We start from the raw sequence: 12,238 nt of genomic DNA, 5'->3' as shown, positions 1-12,238 counted from the left end.
ATAATTTTTTTTTCAAATGTCAAGTACTAAAAGGTCTACCTTGGGACAAAATTTGAAATGTTTCTTAAAGTTTCAGGGCATACTACGATATTTTTTCTTAGTTGAAAATCGGGATTTTTTTAGCGATTTTTTTGTTGAAAAAATCACTACGCTACTGGATTCATAGTGCCTCTAAATAGGTGTGACCAAAATTTCATGAAAATATATTCATTATTAACAAAGTTATAACAACTCAAAAATTCGAAAACTCACACAGCTAACAGTCACAATATATCATTTTTTTTATGATTTCAACAATAAAGTGCCGCCAGATAAAAAAACAAATAGCGTAAATATTTTTAATGAAAATAACGGAATTACATTCACACAATTCAACTAACAATCAAGCAAAAAAATTCAATAAACGTAACTAATAACTAATTATTGAAATGTTTCGATTCAGTGCAACAATTTATTCTAACTCATATTCTACTAATCCACCACGTATTTCGATACATGTGTAGTAGCGCTTACGAATGTTTCTGATTACGTTCGTTAGTTCTTGAGGGCTAATATCTGCACATACCTGTCGAATTCCTGCACAAAGTTCATTTCTATCTCTTGAGTGGTTTTTGTAAACTTTTTGTGTGAGAAGTCCCCAGAGAAAAAAGTCCAAAACTGTGAGTTCTGGAGATCTGGGTGGCCACTCTATAAACGGACTACCACGGCCTATCCATCGGTTTGGAAAATGTTCGTTAAACCATTGCCTCACAGCTCTGGCATAATGAACTGAACACCCATCTAACTGGAAAATTTAATTTGATCGTTCATTGATTGGCAGCTCGTGAATAGCATCCCAAAACTCCTTGTTTAAAAATTCTAGAAACCTCTGCGCATTAATGTTTTCCTCAAAAAAGAAAGGACCAATAATTCGTTCGTTCAATATCCCACACCAGACGTTGATTTTTTGGGAATACTGGCTTTTACAGTTTATTACCCAGTTAGGATTATCCGCTGCCCAATGGCGACAATTCTGTGACAACAATTTCTATTGTTTAAATATTCCCCTTGGGCCCATAAACCATGATCCAGGCGTCTTGCTTCGTCGCTTTCTTGAAGTGTGTGTAAAAATTTTGGCTTGAAAGGTTTAATATTCTTCGCCTTGAGACATCTCCGAATAGTTTCTCGTGGAATATTCAAATCTAAAGTGGCATTCCTTATACTGGCATTAGGATTATTTCAGAAATAATCTAAAATGATTTGATCATTCCTGTTATTCCTGTTTCGTCTTTGTACAGGATTACTTTTAACCATCATTTTTGATACTGCACCAGTTTCATTGAATATTTTATTTATTTTATTTACCGTACCGCAGCTAATACGAGGACGATCTGGATGTCTCTCATTAAATACTCTACAAACCTCTCTAGCACTTCTAACGTCATCTCCCGAAAGGCGTACAATTTCAATTTTCTCTCTTACGCTCAATCTTGCAGCCATGACACAAAATAATTCGAAGAACTGTAAGGTGAATATTGTTGACAATAGTACACTTAAAGGTTTCACAAGTGTCAAACTGTAATATCATTTCCATGGCAACTAAGATTTGAATTGAAATATTACGTCTTAGTTTTAGTTAATTTGCGTGAAAACTTGAATGTAATTCCGTTATTTTCATTAAAAATATTTACGCTATTTTTTTTTCATCTGGCGGCACTGTTGAAATCATAAAAAAATATTCTCATTGCTACATCTGTTGATATAGGGTGTTTTTTGTGACTGTTAGCTGTGTGAGTTTTCGAATTTTTGAGTTGTCATAACTTTGTTAATAATGAATATTTTTTCTTGAAATTTTGGTCACACCTGTTTAGAGACACTTTGAATCCAGTGGCGTAGTGATTTTTTCAATAAAAAAATCGCTAATAAAAAATCCCGATTTTCAACTAAGAAAAATATCTTAATATGCCCTGAAACTATAATATACATTTCAAATTTTGTCTCAAGGTAGACCTTTTGGTACGTGATATTTAAAAAAAAATATTAAAATTGGTTTACAACTTCAAATTTTAGGGGGGTGTTTCCATTAAAAATGGGTCACACTGTAGAATATGTGTGAAATAGTTTTTTTAATTTTTTGTGATTTTCTGTAATTTGGTTATAATAGACTAATTTATTTTGATTTTTATGTATTATGTTTAGATAAAGTACATTAATTATGTTTATATTAGGCTTGCCTATCTGGAAATAAAGTTCTTCTTCTTCTTCTTTGTCTCTGCTACACAAATATGTAACATCAAAATGTCAGGAAGGCAATGTGGTAACTGGGTATATAAAATAAGGTAATAATACATGAGATAATACATAACATTTTCATTGTAGGTAAATGTCAATCCGGTACAGATAACAGGTGTGCACAGTTTCTGTTCTTCGACCAGTTCCAAAGTTTTGATTAACAATATAGGTGATTGCTTGTCAACAGATTTCATTCGAAATAGGGAGAAATAGAAAAGAAGAATAGTAGAAAATAGTCAAAAGATGAAAGTAAAAATTAGGTCAAGAGAAAAGTACCTACCGAAATAGTGGGCGGTTCAGGTGCTAAGTTAGATTTACTGAATGCTCAGCAAATACTCTTTGAATGTATGGTTCAATGCTTTTCTTGTAAATTCAAAAGTGTGTTTTGTCAAAAAAATATATTCGCATGAGCGCCTAAGAGACAACACAGGGATTTCTACGCATTTTGCACACAGCTATTTCCTGTTGACAAATGAGACAAGTAATAAAGCATCATAATGATGTATAGAAACCATCACGATACCATCTATAACGAGCATATAACGTCGTCAGAAGCCTTAATAATGCACATGAATCATCCAGGCGTGTGTTGGTATGTCAAGGAAGTTCTTTACCCCTGCGGAGGTAGCACCGCTATTGTTGAGTACTGTTCGGTGATTGTCCGATTGTTTTTTTTTGTACTTTCGAGAAGTGATAGTAAACAACCGATGATTGTAACGACGGAAAGGTGTATATAATTTGCGAGACGTAGATTACAGATAGAAGATGAAAGTACTCTTTTTTTAATGTGCACTCTAATGTAGTTTCGTTTCAACGATCCGTCGAAAATGACGGTTCTTTGCAGTAATGGATGCATTTCGGATTCGATGGGGGAACTCACATTATTCTTGGTTTCATACAGGGTGTATCATTGATGAACCTGCTGTTGATGAAATGAATATTTCAAAACATTGACCGCTCCCTACACTCTCGCACAGTAGTATTTTCTGAATACTAGCTGTGAAACAAGTAATAATAATAATAATAGGTCTTATTCATCATACTGAGAAATAAACGATAAAAAAATATAATGGAGCAAAGTATAATAAATGGGAGAGGTTCAGCTATTTTTTTGCGGCATCAACTGCTAGGTTACTAGCCGCGTACTTGCTATTTGTTCTTCAAATTCCATCCATTATATCTGCGGCTTTCAAAAATGCCATCAGGTTGCTCAACGCTCGTCTATTATCACATAGAATTTCTGTCACTGCCCTAGTTATGTTGTCTCCTGGTTTCTTCATATTCTGGACATTCTACAAATATATGGTGTACTGTTAGTACTGTTGAGAATGTAATACATAGAGGTTGTTGTCCCCCCTAGGAGCAAGTAAAGGTGTGTCATTTTTGTATGGTCGATTCGCAGACGTGTCAGAACAACTTGTTCTTTTCTAGTCAACTTCAATGGTGAGATTCGCTTATTAACACCTGGTTTTGAGCATTTCATTTCACGTCAGTTTCATTCCAAAGAGTCTGCCAGTCAAATTCTTCTTTGATTTTATTATAATTCTTCAGTTCTTCTAGGTGGAGTGTTACATCTTCATGTTCATTGGAGTTAGCAACCATTCTAACTGCCTTCTCCACATCCTCGTTGTTCTTAATGCCACATGAAGATGACAGTTCTGCCGCTTTCCTTCATAATATGAATTCCGGCAAGAAAAATTCTTACAAGGGGGGTCAAGAGTACATTTATTTTGAAAGGATCTTATGGAACTCAACGAGTCGGTAAAAATTAGGAAATGAGTTTCGTTTCGTGCAAATTCACATAATAGTAAATATTGGTATATAGCGTATAATTCTGCTGTGTTCACGCTGGTCGTGATCGACCTGCTGGAGTGCATCGACCAGCTATGGAGGTGTTCATCTACAAGGAACGCATAGCTATTATAGCTGATTTTGAACCTGACCTTCCACAATAACAAAAAAAATACAAAAACAATACAAAATAGTGCAAAGTATCGTAAATAAATAATAAATTATTAAAAAAATAATACAAAATGATGAAAATAATAATGAGCCCTATAATCTTGGAATGAAAAAACAAGATCTGGAAAATCATCGAAACACAGGCCTAAAAATGTTGGCGTGCACCATCTTGGAAAATAACTGGATTTTCGAATTCTTTTTGATTGTTGGCCATCATTTTTTGAATTCGTAAGTGAATGAGGGTTTGAAGAATTGCCATTCTGACGTTAAAACAACGAGCAACTGTTGCCGTGGACTGCAGGAACTATAGACGCAACCATTTTATAGTCATAGTCGATCATAAAAATTGAATCGGATCAAAAACAGAAATTCGTTTTTTTGTCAAACACGAGGTCTGGTCAAAAAAAGTTGAAATGAAAATTTACTTAATTTTTTTGACAGACCTTTGAATCCATCTTTGATGAAGTAGCTGAACTTTTTTCAAATAGAATTATTGGGCTTTTAACAATTCGAATGATTAACTAACATCCTTGGCATAAATATCGAATATCAAATAAAGGAAATTCTTTGAACGAGAGAACACCATTTTTTGTAAGTTCCAGTCACATTTATAGAGGACTATGTAAAAAATGAAGTGTAAGATATTCATTATAGATACACTCTGTATGTACATCGAGCGGTGGTATATTGTTTTTACGGGAATGTTTTTTTTTTTTTTTTTTTTTTTTTTTTTTTTTTTTTTTTTTTTTTTCACTTTTCATATTCTATTTTCCACTGACTGGAATGTCAATATAAAAATATATACAGTGGCGACGAGGAAATTAGTGGTGAATTCTGTCGGTGGTATGGCAGATAAAATAATGCAGTATACCGGTCACATTCAGGAGTTTTTACCTTCAGTGTCGGACTGGTCGATTTATAAAAAACGTTTGCAAAACTATTTTACGGCAAATTCGATCATTGAAGAGGATCGTAAACGTGCCACACTTTTGAGTCTTTTAAATGAAGAGGCTTATAAGTTATTGTATGATATGTGCATTCCTATGGAGCCCGAAAAAAAGTCCTATGCGGAAATATTAAAAATGATGGATGGACATTTTCAGTCAGTAGCATCGGTGTTTTCTTTTCGAGAAAAATTTTTCGAGTCAAGGAAAATTACAAACGAAACCCCAAGAGAATGGGCAGCCCGTTTGCGAAGTTTAGTGTCCAAATGTGAGTTCGGAGGTGCTGTGGAAATTGAAAACGCGTTAGTGAACCGTTTTGTAATAGGTTACGAAAACGGACATGTGAAAGATAGGTTGTTTGAAGAAAAAGCTACGGTGTCATTTTCATCGGTAGTGGAAATTGCTTGTTCAAAAAGTGCTAGTAAGCCATCTTGCTTTAGTGCTGTAAAGAAGGAACCGGAAATTTATTTCAAGGCAACGAAAAATTCCGCGCATGCTCGCCCTTCCACGTCTAAGTCAGCTGGGCCACAAACAGGTGAGGTCAACAGTTCCAGCGGAGGAAGAAAAAAAGTTCAAGCAGCAGGAGGGAGTAAACTTTCCAAATGTACTGTTTGCGGCCGTCGAAATCATGTATCAGATAAGTGTTTTTTTAGAGATTGCTATTGCCATTATTGCAATAAAAAGGGCCATCTAGCCCCATTGTGTCCAAATAAAAAATCTTTGAACAAATCATCGGCCGGGAATAATTTTTTAGAATCAGAAAAATTTTCTTTATTTAATATCGATGGTAAAACTGATCCAGTACTGGTTGATTTATTCATAGATAATAAAAAATTTACTTTTAATTTAGATACAGGTGCTAGTTATAGCGTAATATCTGAAACATTTTATCAACAAAATTTCATTGGCAAATCCATTCAAAATACAGAAAAAGTATTTAGTCTGTATAATGGTCAGAAAATATATCCTTTAGGTTTCATAACATGTGATATTACATATAAGGAAAAATTTGCCACTTTGAATTTTTTCATAATAAAAAATGGGGGTCCACCTTTACTGGGGCGCGATTTCTTTTATCTATTTGATCTATCAGTTTATAATTTAGAAGGAGTAGACCTCCCCAAAGATTTAAATTTTTTATTGAATAAATATAATAATTTATTTTCACCGGGACTGGGTAATTTTAAAAAAGGCAGAATTTCAATCAGATTGAAATCGGAATCTACACCTCCTAAATTTTTCAGAGCACGACCATTGAAATTTGCAATGCGAGAAAAAGTGGAGAAAGAACTAGAACGCTTATTGAGCTTGGGTGTTATACAACCGATTGATTTTTCGGAATGGGGAACACCCATTGTTCCTGTTTTGAAAAAAGACGGTTCTGTGCGTCTCTGTGGAGACTTTAAAGTCACTGTTAATCCGTTTATTGAGGTCGATTCTTACCCGTTACCCAAAATAGACGATTTATTTGTTCAGTTACAAGGTGGTGTGCATTTCACTAAACTTGATCTCTCTAATGCATACCAACAAGTTAGTTTGGATGAAAAATCCAGGGAACTCATGACAATTTCTACTCATAAAGGATTGTTCCGGTACAACCGTGCTCCTTTTGGAATAGCGAGTCTTCCGGCAAAATTCCAGAAAATTCTAGAAACACTTCTGCAAGGTCTTAGTGGTGTAGTTTGTTTTTTGGACGATATTTTAGTTACTGGAAAAGACAGACATGAACATTTATTTCATTTAGAATTAGTATTATCCAGACTCCAAGAAGCAGGATTAAAACTTGCTTTAGGCAAATGTCAGTTTTTTAAAACAAAAATTACCTATTTGGGCTATGATATTGATCAAGAAGGTTTACATACATCTGAAACAAAAATTTTTGCTATTCAGAATGCGCCTAGGCCTACCGACCTAACCACATTAAGATCTTTCTTAGGTTTGATAAACTATTATGGCAAGTTTGTCAGAAGTTTGTCAACATTGTTGCATCCATTATATAATCTCTTAAAAGAAAGAACAAAATGGGAGTGGTCGGAGGACTGTGAATCTGCATTCATAAAAGTAAAAAATATTTTGTCTTCGGCACCAGTTTTGGTACATTATCAACAGGAACTACCCTTGCGCCTTATTACGGATGCAAGTGACTATGGGGTGGGAGCATTGATAACACATGTAATGTCTGATGGTGTTGAAAAAGTCATCGCGTATGCTTCAAGAACATTATTAGAAAGGGAAAAAAAATATTGTACCTTAGAAAAAGAAGCATTAGCGATAATTTTTGGATTATGTAAATTCCATAATTTCCTATGGGGAAGATTTTTTACCTTAGTTATAGACAACAAGCCATTGTCATATATTTTACATCCAAATAAAAGTATACCCCAGTTTGCAGCCAATAGACTGCGCAGGTGGGCACTTTTATTATCGGCTTATCAATATAATATAGAAGTAGTTCAGTCCGAGGAAAACAAGGCGGATGTTTTATCAAGACTTCCTCAAAGCATAGAAGAATCCTCTGTTGAGGAGGTAGAGTTAAATTACGTGACATATTTTTTGGGGAATGAACATTTTCAAATTGACTTTAAGATAGTTTCAGAAGCCACGGCCAAGGATGAAATTTTATCTTTAGTTATTAAAAAAATCAGAGAAGGTGGAATTTGGCAAAATTCAGATGAACGTTTGCGAAGTTATTACAAAATTCGAAACGACTTAAGCATTGAATCAAATTGTTTGTTGTGGAATAATCGTGTAATCATTCCAGCAAGTTTACAGGCAGATGTTTTAAGAAGTCTTCATTTATCCCATATGGGCATCATTAAAATGAAGAGCCTCGCTCGTTTATATTTTTGGTGGCCTGGCCTGGACCACAAAATTGAAGAAATTTGTAAATCTTGCGAAAGTTGCTTAATAAATAAAAAATCTCCCGATAAAGCAAAATTACACCATTGGCCATTTCCTAACAAACCTTGGTCTAGGATCCATCTAGATTTTATGGGACCTTTTCTTGGTAAACAATTCTTAATCATTTTAGATGCTTTTAGTAAATGGATCGAAGTTTTTCCTATGACTTCGATTACTTCGAAATTGACAATTGAAATATTAAGATCTTGTTTTGCCCGTTTTGGACTGATAATGGTACTACTTTTTGTTCGGTAGAATTTAAAAATTTTCTGTCGAAAAATCAAATTACGCATACCACGAGTCCTCCTTTTCATCCTTCCTCTAACGGAGCGGCGGAAAATGCCGTCAAAACAGTGAAAAATGCACTGAGAAATGCTTTCGGCAAAAATAGGAATATTTGCATTAACTTGGCATTGAACAATTTTTTATTCGATTATCGAACAACTCCGCATTGCACTACCCAAGAGAGTCCGGCGAAAATGTTATTAGGTCGTGATTTGCGAACTCGTTTTGATATCTTGTTACCGAAAGATCAAACAGAGATAAGAAATCGAGTGTCAGTGGCACAATATAATCAAAAAATGTATCATAATGGTAAGAGATTTTTGGTGTTCGAACCCGGGGAAGAAGTGACAGTGCGGGATTACCGAAAACAAAACTCGAGAGAGTGGATAAAAGCGGAAATTGTAAAGAAAATTGGCAAAACAATATATGTAGTACGAGTGCCAGATTTAGGTAATGTACAGTGGAGACGTCATTTAAACCAAATAAAAAAATTTCATTTTCGTTCGTCTTCAATAACAGAAAATATTAAAAATGAGGAACATAGTTCAAATGACGGACAACCAACTGTTTCTTTAAATAGTGACAATTTAGTTAGCAGTAGACCAAGACGATTAATTAAACCTCCAGATAGATTAACTTATCAATAAATTTTTTTTAATAATAATGAAATACAACTTTTTATTTTTTTTTTAAGGGAGGAGATGTAAGATATTCATTATAGATACACTCTGTATGTACATCGAGCGGTGGTATATTGTTTTTACGGGAATGTTTTTTTTTGTATATATTTTTTTATATTGACATTCCAGTCAGTGGGAAATAGAATATGAAAAGTGAAACATCTTGTTTTATTATTCCAGAACAAATATTTATATTAATATTAGTTGTGAATATTCTGAGTTCCATCAAATTATTGAGTTCAGTATATTACATGAAGCGAATCACATTTTTTAAATTTCACTTATTCCTCATGCTGTTGACTTGATAACTTTTTTTTCAATCAAGTTTCAGCTGAATGTTCATATCATATCGTGAACATAATATATAATTATATCTTGTTACTATAATTAAAATTCTTCTCTCCGTAATTATATCCAAAAAGAAATGGGTTGTGAGAAAGCTGCTTGTCTGATAAATTGTTAGAAATTCCGGTAATTTGTAAAATATGTCCTAAATAAGCCCGTCTCGACAATAAAACAAACGATTACTGGTCATTCAGTTCGTCAATCGGAAACATTATGAGAAAGAATATCATTTCAAGTGGTGGATCGTAGTTACAATGCTTATTTATGATTCTAAAAATATAGGCTTATCCAAATTACAATTGATTGATTCGAATTCATGAAAAAGTGGCTTTGGAAACTGCTCGTACCCTCCAACAAATAATGGGTAATCTGAAAGAAATGTCTGGGATTTACAAAATGATCTGTTAAGATTGCGACAAAAAGTTTGTTGGTCAAACTGACCACACAACAATAACGCATTTCGATGAACAAATTCCACTAATTCAATTTTGTAGACCAGATAAGTCTAGTGTCGCTCTACAAGTCACAAAATGAGAAAAAATGTTAGAAATTGTAGACACCGGTATGTGACAATAGGTTTTCAGACGCCTTCAAGAGTTTGGAATGTGGAATAAGATATATAAACAGCGATAAAGGTATCATTCACCCTCTTATATAATGATAAGAAATAGAAACCAGATAAATATCATATACTTAACAGGTAGTTACTAACCTATCGATTGGGAGTTGGCCACAGTAGATGGATCGATGTCTGTTGGCAATTCGAGAAAACCTCGTAGTAGATTGAATGGGTTCAATTTGAATGTCGAATATTTCGTATACATTTCAATACAAAATGACATTTTGTCACCTTTTTTGTTCTCCTTGAGTTTTGCAGCGCCACCTTGCGACAGTGACCTTGTCAAATACCGGTTCACCTGGTGATAAATATTATGAGTATTTGAGGTTGAACATACTCGGCACTGTTGAGGAGTGAATACCCTGAACCCGGTCTGTCGGGAGTCACAAGATGTCACTTGCAATGAATTACATAGATGTGAAACGGATAAACTTCAGCATTCCGCATGAAATTAGCAGAGCTATTTGTTATTATATCTGTTGGTTATTTGTTTCCCGTTAATCAGCTGTCGCCCCCATACGAACGACAACTCTCAGAAGTTGAGAAACTTGTGCTAGATAAGGAATAACGAGGTATTATCTTTTAACGTGTGATTCCTAACACAGTTATCTGGCACATGCTTCTAAAAGTGTAGGGTTTTCCATTAAGCGCTTACTATCTCTCAATTTAAATGAAACAAAGTGTGTGTGAGATATCATCGAAATTGTTTATCCGTTTGGAAGGCCCATTTATGCCATTATGTGTGGAATGTGGAATATAATAATGTTCAAATGTCCGACACAACTCCTCTGGGTAAAGCGCATCCGAAACGACCAATTTATGCTTTGTGTAGTTTGTGGCTTATTAGCATACACCTGTAACTTAAGAAAATCCTACAAGAGAAAGCCTCACAAGTTTAAATCATACGATTTTGAGTATGAGCTGTGTGGCACGTAGGGCCAACCTGTTGAAACCACATGTCGTTGGTGTCCACATATTCCAATTCAGGCCAAACACAGTTGTTAATCATCGACCTATATTGCTCTCCGTTGACAGTGACGGCCTAGCCAACGTAGTTCTCAAAGAAATATGGACAAATACTTCTTGGAAGCTGATTTGAAGGTTTCAATTATCGACATGTTCCATATTTCTTGTAAAATACAAATCATGAAATTATAAAACAACAACAAAAATTAATTGGCGCCCCGGGCGACTTCATTGATTCTAGTGGCGCATTTGTTTTTTCAGCTGCAGGAAAACCCGGAAAAACCTGCAGCGCCACATCATCTGGAGATCTTGCTCTGCCAATGTCCTCTCTCTCATAAAACAAAATGTACGGAATCATTCAATCCAGAGCGGTCAGGAGTATTGATTCTGCTATTGTTTCGCTCATGAAGAGTATTCAACAAGAACCCCAAGAATTCGGAACAATCCTCTTGTTGTCCTAACAAGTATCTAGTGGACTTCAAAGACTCCGGGAAATCGGTTGGAGGGAAAGATGATACATTCTTACGAAACTGCAGCTGCATGAACAGGTGTTTGAGTTTGGTGAATAAGTAGTGAATAATTATTACATAATCTCAAACCCTCAGAAAGTATACTCCTGGCACTTATAGTAGTACCAGTCGATATAGATCTGAAGTATTCTAATTATGAGTTGCTCCAAATGTGCTGTATTATATTGTTGAGTGACTGTTGTTTCTCGACCGACAAATTATGAATGGAAATATAAATTTAATGAGTTGCAGATGAGTGAGAAGACTGTAGTTTAACAACCTAGAGGGAGTTTAAATTTATTCCGGATCTAAAGCAGATAGATGATAGCAGATAAGATAGATGCGAAATTATTAAAGAGAGAAAAATAATCTATTGAAAACACCTCTACCTCACCAAAACAAGAATGCTGTCAAAAAATTTATTGAGGAACAAAATTTTCGTTGCAAAGAGGAAAAACTGTTTTCAGTAGATTTATTTTACGCCAGATCTTCCAAATTCTGTTTATCAAGAGTGTTAGAGAGCTGTTTGTTGTGTAACTTGTGAGTATTTGGCTATTCTGCGACAGTTGAGTTTCGAGTCCATTTTTTTTTCATTTAAGAGCCGCTTTCGTCTAACCGCTTTGTGAGATTTTGAAATGTTTGCTTTCTACATTATTTTTTCTGAATTCTTCGAAAACGTTGTTTATGATAGACTGCTGAATTTTCTACTCAAATGACTAATACAAGCAAGCTTTCAACACGGATTAAAAGAATCTA

Source organism: Leptinotarsa decemlineata, unplaced genomic scaffold (genome assembly GCF_025532065.1).
Source record: "Leptinotarsa decemlineata unplaced genomic scaffold, Ldec_3_MD MMD2_tig00026328_RagTag_RagTag, whole genome shotgun sequence".
Taxonomy (NCBI): domain Eukaryota; kingdom Metazoa; phylum Arthropoda; class Insecta; order Coleoptera; family Chrysomelidae; genus Leptinotarsa; species Leptinotarsa decemlineata.
Note: the sequence above shows the minus strand (reverse complement) of the source record.